We start from the raw sequence: 12317 nt of genomic DNA on the forward strand, positions 1-12317 counted from the left end.
ACACACACTAACCGCTATCTGCACGCACTCTCACACCACCACCCAGCCCAGATCAATTCCGTAGCCAAGACACTCATCTCCAGAACAAAACGCCTAGCTGATGAACAACACCTAAAAACCGAACTACACACTCTCACCAACGTACTGACATCCAATGGATTCCAAAGAAATAAGATCACCAACCTAATCCAAAAAGAAACCCCCACTAAAGTCCAGGACAGAGAACAAGAAAATGGAAAAGCCCTCCTCCCATACATAAAAGGCACCACAGACAAAATCAGCAAAATCCTCCGCAAACACAACATCAAGACAGCATTCTGCACAGACCGGAAAATATCCACCATCCTAAGAAACCCCAAAGACAAAATTGAATTAGAAAATCAAGGAGTATATGAAATCCCATGCACTACTTGCCCCGCCACATACATCGGACAGACCAACAGAAGAATAAGTGCACGCATTGAAGAACACAAAAATGCAATCAAAAAAGAAGAACCAACTTCTTCCCTGGTCCAACACCTCAAAGCCACAGGACATAAAATTGACTTCAATAAGACAAGAACCATCGCCAAGGCCGAACACTTCAACAACCGTATAATCAGGGAAGCAATCGAAATAGAAAAACACCCACATAGCATGAACAGGCGTGACGACACCTCCCGCCTGCCAGCCCTTTGGAAACCCGCCCTCATTAACAAACGAATCCCAAACATGAAGAATGAGACCAGGCCCACACTCACAATAGCCACACAGAATACTACCAAAAAACATCCACAAAGAAAACAACCAAAAACACAAACTGATGAGGAGGCACGACCCAGAACCAGAAGCCAAACTGCTAAAGCACAATCAGCCTCTTCAAAACCCCTCCTACCCTCACAGGAAACACAACCTCCCAAACAATCAGAACAGAACACCCTTCCACCAAATATTGACACACTTCCACCTAATCAAGACACACCCAAGCCCCCATTCAATCAGTTTTAATCCCCTACTGGCAGTTAAAACTTAATCCCCTACTGGCAGTTAAAATTTAATCCCCTACCAGCAGTTATAAGGGACAAACAGCCAAGATCCCACACTACTCCTGGAAACACCAAACCTGAAGTAGTCAGCAGCAGCCTGAAGATGACGAATGTGACTTCGTCGAAACGTCGCAAAGACATATCCAATTCTACGCGGGAGAAAACCCGAACAACTAGAGACCTACATACTAACACCCGCAAAAACCTCAGAAAACATATATATATATATATATGCACACACACATATATACACACACACACACATATATATATATGTATGTATGTATATATATATATATATATATATATATATATATATATATATATATATATATATATATATATATGTATATATGTATATGTATATATATATGTATGTATGTATATATATGTATGTGTATGTGTATGTGTATGTGTATGTGTATGTGTATGTGTATGTGTATGTATATGTATATGTATATGTATATGTATATGTATATGTATATGTATATGTGTGTGTATATATATATAAACAACCGGTTCACTCAAACCGGTGCGAACCAGCTGAATCCCACTACTGGTGTTTCCCCATAATCCCTGAATTTAATAAAACAGAATGAATTAAACACATATTATTGCTTCTATGTTATCTTAATTTATGATAGAAACAGTCTAGTTCACTAGGACTTAGGAACCTAGGAAGCTACATTATATCAGATCTACCAACTATACAATTCGATATGTGTTCTAATCGCACTTTTCCTGGGTTTTAGGGAGTTTTGCCCATACCATTAACTTTGAGTTGCTGGGGACTGAATGTAAAGCAATGCCTTTGAAAAAGTGTACGTCCACCACTGAATTATAATTCCATGATTTCATATTCTATCCCTTAGTGACATGCTGAAGATTTCCTTGCAACTTCTCAGTCTAATAACTCCCTCATCCACAGGGAGTGAATATAGGTTTTGAAAACTTGGAAGTTTGACCATGTGATTACATTACGTTCCTTTTCTAACATGCATCACACATAAAAAGTGGTGGAGCTTCAAATATGAAATCACAACCACCAACATGATTTTTTTTCACACCCCATCCAGAACTTTTTGCCGCTGGAGAAACACAGATACCTGGAAAATGAGAACATTCATGCACAGACACCCTTGGTTTCATTAAAGCTAAATAAGTTATGTCTACCCATGAGAATTTTCTGAAATTTCTTTAGTACGGTTTGTGAGAGAAATTCCCTTTCATTGAAATGAATAATAATTGGAAGAAGAAGAAGAAGAAGAAAAAATCTAACTTTCCTGCCAGCTAATTTCCCTATGCAAGATTGCACTTTGTTTAGAATTTGACCAAACTGCTTTTTAAAATACCGCCTGCTCGTTTTCTTCTTAAATTTAATTACTTGGGAATACAAGATATACAAGACTGATGCACCTTGCAGTCACCTATTTTTCTTCCAGGAAGGACTATGCCCCTTCAAATGATCCATTTCTTCTCCACTGACCTCAGTTCTGCCATGAAAACTCATCTGAAATATTTGACAGGCCCCAGTTAATCAGCAAACCTCTCCCGTTTATTTATTCCCCTCATGAGGGAGAGTGGCTTCTAATCGGAAGGTTTCAAGAAAGTCAATAATTTATAGACGGAATATTCTACAAAGCTTCCATTTCCTCTGACATTCTAGCTTAAGAGGCTGAGGCAATTTGTTATTATTTTTTATACTACAGGAAAACCTTCATAACCAGATTTCATAAACCTCAATTAATTTAACAAGATTGAGAAATATAAATTTTTGCCTCTTCTCCTCCTCCTCCTCCTCCTCTTCCTCCTCTTCCTCCTCCCATTTCATTTGTTTTTGGGTTAGATTTTCTATCCTAACCTATCATATCCTTTCCTATTCTCCTCCTCCTCCTCCTCCTCCTCCTCCTCCTCCTCCTCCTCCTCCTCCTCCTCCTTCACCACCCCACCCCCACCTCACATAGAATACAGGGATTTTCAGAATCCTACTAAGCTTCTCAGAGACTACTTGCTATTCTGTGACTCAGTCTGTGCTTTATAAGTTATGTGCAGCTAAATCTAACAGAAGTATCTTAAAATTAAAGTGACTATGGAAATGAGGGAGGCTGAGTTTTCAATCTCTTCAAGCATCAAGACAACAGCATTGAGCCAGACAAATGAATGCTGTGGAACCAATTTCTTACATTCTTAAGGTCAGAACTGTTTCACTCTTTCTACAAATTTCTACTAAAGGCAGTTCTCATGGAATAATGCTTCTTGTAGAGTTGACTCCCTGTACTTATTATATGTTTATACAAAATAAAACATTAACATAGAATGAGTCATCTCGAGTAGATGATTGTTGCTGTTAGTTGCAAAGTTGTGTCTGACCCGTTGCAATCCCATGGACAAGGTTCCTCTAGGCCTTCTTGTCCTCTACCATCCTCTGGAGTCCATTTAAGCTCATGCCGACTACTTCTGTGACTCCATCCAGTCACCTCATTCTCTGTCATCCCATTCTTCTTTGCCCTCAATCTTTCCCAGCATGAAGCTCTTCTCCAGTGAGTCCTTCTCCTTAGGTGGCCAAAGTATATGTGTTTAATCTACAGGATAGAGGACAATTTTTATATGGTTTCAAGTTTCGTCCAGATGGTGGAAAAAACTGGGGTCAGAATTTTTCTCTGTTCAGATTTTTTCCCATAAGAAAGTGAATTATATACGATCAGAGGAAATAACCCAATATTTATCATCTCAACCACACAATTCTGGCCATTCCCACTAAGTCCACCTGAAATTCACTAAACCTTGAAAAGGTTCTGACTTGGTGTTTCCTTGGAATAACTCACTGAGCCTTCTGCTTGAAACTCATTTGTTATTCTGTGTAGTACTACTAATTATCATGAATTCCTCTGGTATTCATTGTAATAGCACTAATTATAATGAAATTGTTTGGTATTCGTTATAATAGCACCAATCATAAAGAATTCATTTGACATTTATGAGGATATCACGTGTGTATCCTTGGCTTACTGCTGTAATTTAGCATCTGCAAAACATTACTTAATAGAAACATGAAATCAAGTACTGCTTACATTTTAAGCAACAACCAAAACAAAGAGAATGATATATTTCTGTACTATTAGAACTAAAATGTGGAATATCAGTTATTTGAGCTCTGCTTTGCTGATTGGCTCTTTCAAATTACTAATATAACAAAGGGAACAAGTGCATAATTAATACCAGGAGACCCCAAATATTGTGTGTGTATGTGTACGTGTTAAGATATTCATTTGAGAACAGCATTATGAATCTATGGTTACATTCTACTTTTCAAAAAATATTGTGACAATAAGGTGTTACCATTTACAAGTATGGTTCCAAAAAAAAGAATGAATAAATATGAACAGTAGCTATAGCTTTGCATACTAAAAATATTGTTGTTCAAATGTAGTAATAACTTAGCTCTCCAAAAGTGTCAGGAACATGTTAACACAACATTTTTGCTAAATCTATAGTATAATGAATATGTATGTATGCATGTATGCATGCATGCATGTATGTATGTATGTATGTATGTATGTATGTATGTATGTATGTATGCCTGCTAGGCCCAAAAAGGACCGTGGAAGGGGGGTCACACATGCATGCATGGGGGTATCGTGGCGGTGTCGTGTGCACATGCGCAGGGGGCAGGACCCACGGGGGGGGGGGGGTATCGTGCACAGATTGCATTATAGGTGTGGGCATGCATCCATGTGTTGTTGTGTGTGCCACACACACATTTGGCACGCGAGGACAAAATGGTTAGCCATCACTGGTCTAAAGTGTTGCAAAATACAACCTAAGCTTTTTGCAACACTTGAAGAAGACTATAATTGGGGGTGGTGGGAGGCTTAATAGGCAAACTTTGAATCTACAAGTATTGAGAAAAAAGATCTCACTTGGTGTTAACGTTCAACATTTTTCAATCTTGAGCTTAATAAACGCTCAACTATCTTCACCACAACACAAACAAACAAAGGAAGAATACAAGGAAATAGTCTTTTGGTTTATGGAGGGGGGAAAAAAGGGTTTGCTTAGCAATCTCAGAGACATTAATTCCAAATAATCTAGAACAGGAAACGATACAACAGAGGAAACTGCATTTTCTAAACTTAGAGGTAACATTAGCTCTTAGGAGGAAAAATCAATAGTTGGATAATATACAGAATAAGAAAAGCTTGTTGTAAGTTAAAAAAAAAGAGTAGTATGGATGAGAGAAACAGAATGAGGCTAATTTATAATTGCATATTCCAGAAAAAGAAAAAAAAATACAAAGATCATGGACAGTTGGAAAGAATTGCATAAAATCCCCAGAAATGGTTTGAAAACCAAGACATATGTCAGAATAAATACCTCAAGTCTGGGAATTAATGTTCAATAATATTATTTTCCAGGGGAAACCCCCCCCCCCAAGAAAATGGCTACTTGGCATTGAGGAAACCATCACCTTCTATCCCTTTTCTAGTGGATAGTTGACATCACATGGTTCCATTGGTATTCCATATTTTCTTTCTCTCCCCAAATAGGCTTGGCCTATTTGTTTTCCATCAAACCTGGGGAGCTTTGAAGAAATTAATATCAATCCCTAATATAAACAAACAATAAGAGATAAAATAGAGAAAATGAAGGTTTATTCTTTGAAATGTTTCATCCAAGCTCGGGCATGTGTACTTCAGTAAGAGTGCAGAGAAGAGCAACATCTATTCTGCGCTTAACAAAGATGATTAGGGGATTGGAGGCTAAAACATATGAAGAATGGTTGCAGGAACTGGGTATGTCTAGTTTAATGAACAGAAGAACTAGGGGTGACACGATAGCCGTGATCCAATATCTAAGGGGCTGCCACCGAGAAGAGGGGGTCAATCTATTCCCCAAAGCACCTGAAGGAAGGAGAAGAAGCAATGGATGGAAACTAGGGGTGGGCTTCATAACTTTTAGCAAGGGGTTCTCTGCCCAACTGCTGGGTGGGTGTGGCCATGGTGGACATGGCCTAATCGGCCTCCTGCACCAGGGTGTGTGTGTGTGTTTTTCCTGGGCTCTGGAGATTTTCCTCGAGTCTCCGGAAGGGCAAAAATAGCCTCCCCAGGCTCCGGAGACCTTCTGGGGCCCAGAAACGGGTCTGTTTTTGGCCTTCCCAAATCTCCAATAGGCCGATTTTTTTTCACCCTCCCCGAGCCTCTGCACACTCCCTGCACCTATTTGCATCCAAAACAGGCTGTATGGGGACTCCTGGGAGGGGTGTTCAGAGTCAGCCAGGAGTGGGATTTGGGGGTTCTCCAAACTGTACAGAATCTTAGCTAGAGGTTCTCCCGAACCCCTGCAAGCCCCCAGCAGCCCACCCCACCTGTATGGAAGATCACCAAGGAGGGAAGCAACCTAGAACTAAGGAGAAATTTCCTGACAGCGAGAAAAAATTGATAAATAGAACAGCTTGTCTTCAGAAGTTTCGGGTGCTCCAACACTGGAGGTTATTAAGAAGAGTTTGGACAGTCATTTGTCTGAAGCGCTATAGGGTTTCTTGCTTAAGCGGAGTTAGACTAGAAGACCTCCAAGGTCCCTTCCAACTCTGTGTTTCTATTATTCTGTCATCAGTTTCATTCTTTGACTTGCACCCAAAGAAAACCAAAGAACTCGGGAATAGCTTAACTACAGAATCAAATTAAAAGACAGATGGGGAGCAAAAATGCAGGAGCTTTCCTGAAGTGACTAAAAAGTATGTTTTTATCTCGTTTATTCGCAAGGCAAAGGTTACAGTTTCATTCTTCCTTGCTTCCCCGAGGATATGATCAATAGATGTCCACCTTCTTTACATTTATACATTCCAGATCCATGAGTGAACAACTTAGGTCCCAGATATTTGAAGTTCCGGCAGCCTATTTAGTTACTTTAACTTTCTAACCATTTATTTCGGCAGATCCTGAATTGAACAAATGCTGTTTTCCTTTTTATTAAAATGTGAGTCTTTACGAAAACAGGTCGTGTATTAGCACATGTTTTAAGGGAACACACTTAGTGGTGGAATGAACACAATCCAATCTTTTATTGGTGAGAACACCATCCTCTAACAAGCACTGTCTGGATATATTAGGCTTCAGTTTCTATCATTCACAGCCAAAATACGCTCAGTTGTTCAAAATATGATTAAAAATATTTAGAACAGTGCACACCCGATTCATCCTGTGACAGTAAAACCCAATTAAAAATGGTTGGCACATGGATAAAACATACCATCCATAATAGTGACAAGGAAACAAGTAACACTTTTTTTTTTTTGCAGAACCTGACATTTTAAAGTAATGCTCTTTTTGTGTCAGCGTGTGCTATAAAAGGACATTGTAAAATCTGCTAAAATCTTCAGTCTTGAACATTTGTTATTGGTGAACTATTGCTCACTACAAATAGAACACTGGAACTAGCTGTGGGCTATATTTAAATAGCCTTATTCCCACAGCTTTTAATGGCATTAGTATTCATGTTTTGAACTCCTTCATATTGACTCTAACCTTGACAATAGTTTCTCCTTTTCTCTGATATTATCTCAGTTTTGTACAATTATTTCTCCATTATTATAATGAGCTATCTGGGATCAGGTATATCCCCAAGATTGTTTTACATGCTTTCACCTTGTCTTTTTCAACCATGATGAATAATGATATTGGCTAAAATGTAGTGTGATGATTTATAAGATGTGCAGCCAAATAAAGATGGGAAAGAGAGAGAAAGAAACAAAGAGAGAGAGGGAAGAGAGAGGGAGAGGGAGGGAGGGAGAGATGCTACTAAACTCCCCAAGTAATAGTTCTCTATTTGTATTGGTCACTTCTTGCCTTGAGCATACTATGTGGTTCCAGACAAAACATTTTAAGAAGGATGCAGACAAACTGGAAAATTTCTGAGAAAGGCAAACAAGGTGATCAAGGGACTGGGAACAAGAATTGGATATATCTGCCCTTGAAAAATGATGATGGCAAGGAGAATATGATAGCCCTCTTTGTATATCTAAATGGTTCTCACATAGAAGACTAAGACCTCTGCTGTTCTGGAGAATAGGATCTCTATCTCTATCGCTATCGCTATCGCTATCGCTATCTCTATCTCTATCTCTATCTCTATCTCTATCTCTATCTATCTCTATCTCTATCTCTATCTCTATCTCTATCTCTATCTCTATCTCTATCTCTATCTCTATCTCTATCTCTATCTCTATCTATCTATCTATCTATCTATCTATCTATCTCTATCTATCTCTATCTCTATCTCTATCTCTATATCACTCTATCTATCTATCTATCTATCTATCTATCATCTATCTATCTATCTATCTATCTATCTATCTCTAACTATCTCTATCTCTATCTATTTATCTATTTATCTATTTATCTATTTATCTATTTATCTATTTATCTATTTATCTATTTATCTATTTATCTATTTATCTATTTATCTATTTATCTATTTATCTATTTATCTATTTATCTATTTATCTATTTATCTATTTATCTATTTATCTATTTATCTATTTATCTATTTATCTATTTATCTATTTATCTATTTATCTATTTATCTATTTATCTATTTATCATTATTTATCTATTATTTATCTATCTATCTATCTATCTATCTATCTATCTATCTATCTATCTATTTATCTATTTATCTATTTATTATTTACTATTTATCTATTTATCATCTATTTATCTATATTTATTATTTATCTATTTATCTATCTATCTATCTATCTATCTATCTATCTATCTATCTATTTATCTATTTATCTATCTCTATCTATCTCTTTATCTATCTCTTTATCTCTCTCTCTCTCTCTCTCTCTCTCTCTCTCTCTCTCTCTCTCTCTCTCTCTCTCTCTCTCTCTCTCTCTCTCTCTCTCTCTCTCTCTCTCTCTCTCTATCAACAGGTGTGTGTGTGTGGTCTCCTGCAACTCTCTGCCAGCAAAAATAGAGCTCGGGAGTGCCTAATGTGGCCCTCACAACCTTCGTTTTTGGCTCCAACGGCCTCCTGCAACCCTCTGCCGGGGAAAACGGATCTCGGGAGAGCTGCATGTGGCCCTCCCATGCTGTGTTTTCACTGGCAGAGGCACTGTGGTCTGGTCCTTTGCTGTTTCCAGAGAGGCCCCATGGGCAGATCTCAGCACCCAGTGGGCCAGATCCAGCCCCTGGGCCTTGAGTTTGACATCCCTGCCCTCACATATACCGTATTTTTCAGAGTATAAGACGCACCTTTTTCCTCAAAAAAGAGGCTGAAAATATGGGTGTGTCTTATACACTGAAAACAGCATTTTTTTTTGCCTCCCGAAACCCCACACCTTCACTAAAATGGCTGTATATAGCCTTCAGAAGGCTTTCAAAGAGCTCCTGGGGGCTGGGAAGGGCAGAAATGAGTGAAAAATGGGCTGCTTTTGCTCAATTTTGTCTCCCCAGCCCCCAGGAGCACTCTATAAGCCTCCTAAAGGCTATCCATGTCCTTTTTTTGTAAAAGAAATTGGCCCATTTTCACAAAAACAGGATGTTTTGGGGAGGTTTGCAGAGTGCAAAACCTTTTTTTTAAAAAAATGTCTCTTCAAAACTTTAATACTCCGGTGCGTCTTATACTTCAAAAAATATGGTAAATACCTACTGGAAAGAGGAAGCATGAGAGTTCACAAGGTTGATGCTATATGGAACAAAACTGTGACTGAATCTGGATGTTCTGCTTCAGATACCACAAAGTTTCCTCCCAGAAGGTAACAAGGAAAACAGATCGTGAAGAGAATGTGTCGCGTCCAGGACAATCCTGCGGATTCTGCTCAAGCAACGCTTATATGCCATGTCCCGCATAGAAGGGAGTGAACTGCCAATAATCTTTTCTGCCATCCTCACTACTCTCTGCACCACCTTCCTATCTGAAGCAGTAATGCTTCCAAACTAAACTGTAAGCAATATGACAGGATGCTGTCGATCGTCCCTATATGGCCTTTCCATCATGTTTAAGGAGGGAAAAGAACATTCATTTTTTTTTCAAAAGTGGAAATTCTTCAATAATTCCTCAGCTAAGAGTTTTGCTATTTGCAGTAGGTAAAATTTTCTGTTTTCTATTTTCTATTTTCTATTTTTTTTTCTGCTCTGCCACTGTAAGAGATGTCATCAGCCAATGAGTTGGAAGCCTGGCCACCTTTTGCATTATCCAGTTTCCCAGACTTTGTGCATTTCAGGGAGGGAATAAAAACTCTCTGAAAAAAGGTTGAGAAATTCTGCAATCTAATATTCCTTTCCTAGATGGGGATAAAAGAAAAGCAAAGAAATGGAATGTCTTTTGAGAAGTTTCTGCTCAGATCTTCTTGGAACCTTCTTCTAGCAAAGCTTCTCTTTCTCTTCTCTTCGGACTGAATTTTTTTCTAGGATTCTTTGACTTAGTTTTCTCTATCCTCAACTGAAATGACCCTTTACTGAATTTCAAAGACATATATAGTTATTGCAATTGTTTCCCAGTATAATCTTCCCTAGTATTGATATACAGACTTTAAATCCTTTTGGATATTCCCCTTAGGAACTGGTTTGTTTAGTTAATGTTGAGCTCGTGTTACTCTGCTAAGCATATCAATGAAACAGAGTGGGTGAACCTGTTGATTTCAGTTTTGCTTGGCTTCGTGTTCTTCCAGTCTGAAATTCATGGCTGCGTCATTTTTCTATTATCATGAGCATTCATCCAAATATATATCTCCTAATCCCTAACCACCTAACTTTGTCCCCAACTGACACATATTTAGCATTCTATTTTCTCAGATACAATGCATTTTTTTTTATTTTACAATTTTTTACTAGGAGAGATGATAGATAGATAGATAGATAGATAGATAGATAGATAGATAGATAGATAGATAGATAGATAGATAGATAGACAGATAGATAGGAAGTTAGGTAGGTAGGCAGGCAGGCAGGCAGGCAGGCAGGCAGGCAGGCAGGCAGGCAGGCAGGCAAATTTACAGATAGATAAATAGATCTATGGTAAATTAATAAAGATAGATTAGATAGAGATAGATGATAGACAGAGATAGATGACAGATGATAGATGGTAGAAGATATTGATAGAAATAAATGATAGACGGACAGACAAACAGACAGACAGACATAGAGATAGATAGATAGATAGATAGATAGATAGATAGATAGATAGATAGATAGATAGATGGATGGATGGATGGATGGATGGATGGATGGATGGATGGATGGATGGATGGATGGATGGATAGATAGATATGACAGAAGATATCGATAGATAGAAATAGATTGGCAGACAGACAAAGACAGACAGATACCGATAGATAGAGATGATAGACAGACAAACAGACAGAGAGACTGCATAAAAAGTTTCCTAACTTGCTCCTATAGGGAGCATGGTGGCCTAGCGGTTAAGACACTGCGCTTGTTGATTGAAAGTTTGCCCTCTGGAACGAGCTCCCCGTGGAGATCCGGACCCTTACTACCCTCCCGGCCTTCCGTAAAGCTACCAAGTCCTGGCTGTTCCGGCAGGCGGGGGGCTGTTGAACTATCCAGCCCCGCTCCATTTGTGACTGTTGTATATTTTAATTTATCGTTTGTATTGTCTTATTTATCCCCTCCCCCGTTTCATTGTGAGCCGCCCGGAGTCCTCCGGGAGTGGGCGGCATACAAAACCAATAAACAGTTCGAGACCCAAATACCATCTGACAGGAAGTTATTGCCCCAGCTCCTGCCAACACTGCAATTCAAAAGTCAATGGGAGTAGATAAATAGGTACCACTTTGGTGGGAAGGTAACTGTGTTCCATGCACCTCATCCTATAGTCATGCTGGGAATATCTTCGAACCACACTGTCTCCCTCAGTTAGGAAATGGAGATGAGCACCAACCCCTAGAGTCTGAAATGACTGGACAGGAAACCTTGCTGCTGCCAATCAAGAGCAGTCCCTCCCTCCTGATGGCTACTGCAGAGAAACCCACACAGTTGGTCAGAAATTGAGGCCAGTTCACGGAATGAGAAAAAAAAAATCTCTGTGTATATAGTGACCAGCCAAATTACTCTAATTCAGAAGTTGACTCTCAGTGCATGTCAACAAACTACTGCTGCAAATAATATGCAAGCTACTTTTCCTTACCATGATGTATGATGATGATTTTGGCCATGACCAAAACCCCCATAATTCTTGATTTGTTAAGATCCCTAATACTGGTAATATAGTGGAATAAAATATATACATCTTTAATGTACAGCAACTGAGTGAAAGTCATGTGAACAATTA

This window comes from Thamnophis sirtalis, unplaced genomic scaffold (genome assembly GCF_051295495.1).
Source record: "Thamnophis sirtalis isolate CommonGarterSnake01/CBP01778 unplaced genomic scaffold, rThaSir2_p1.2 scaffold_8, whole genome shotgun sequence".
In the NCBI taxonomy this organism is placed as follows: domain Eukaryota; kingdom Metazoa; phylum Chordata; class Lepidosauria; order Squamata; family Natricidae; genus Thamnophis; species Thamnophis sirtalis.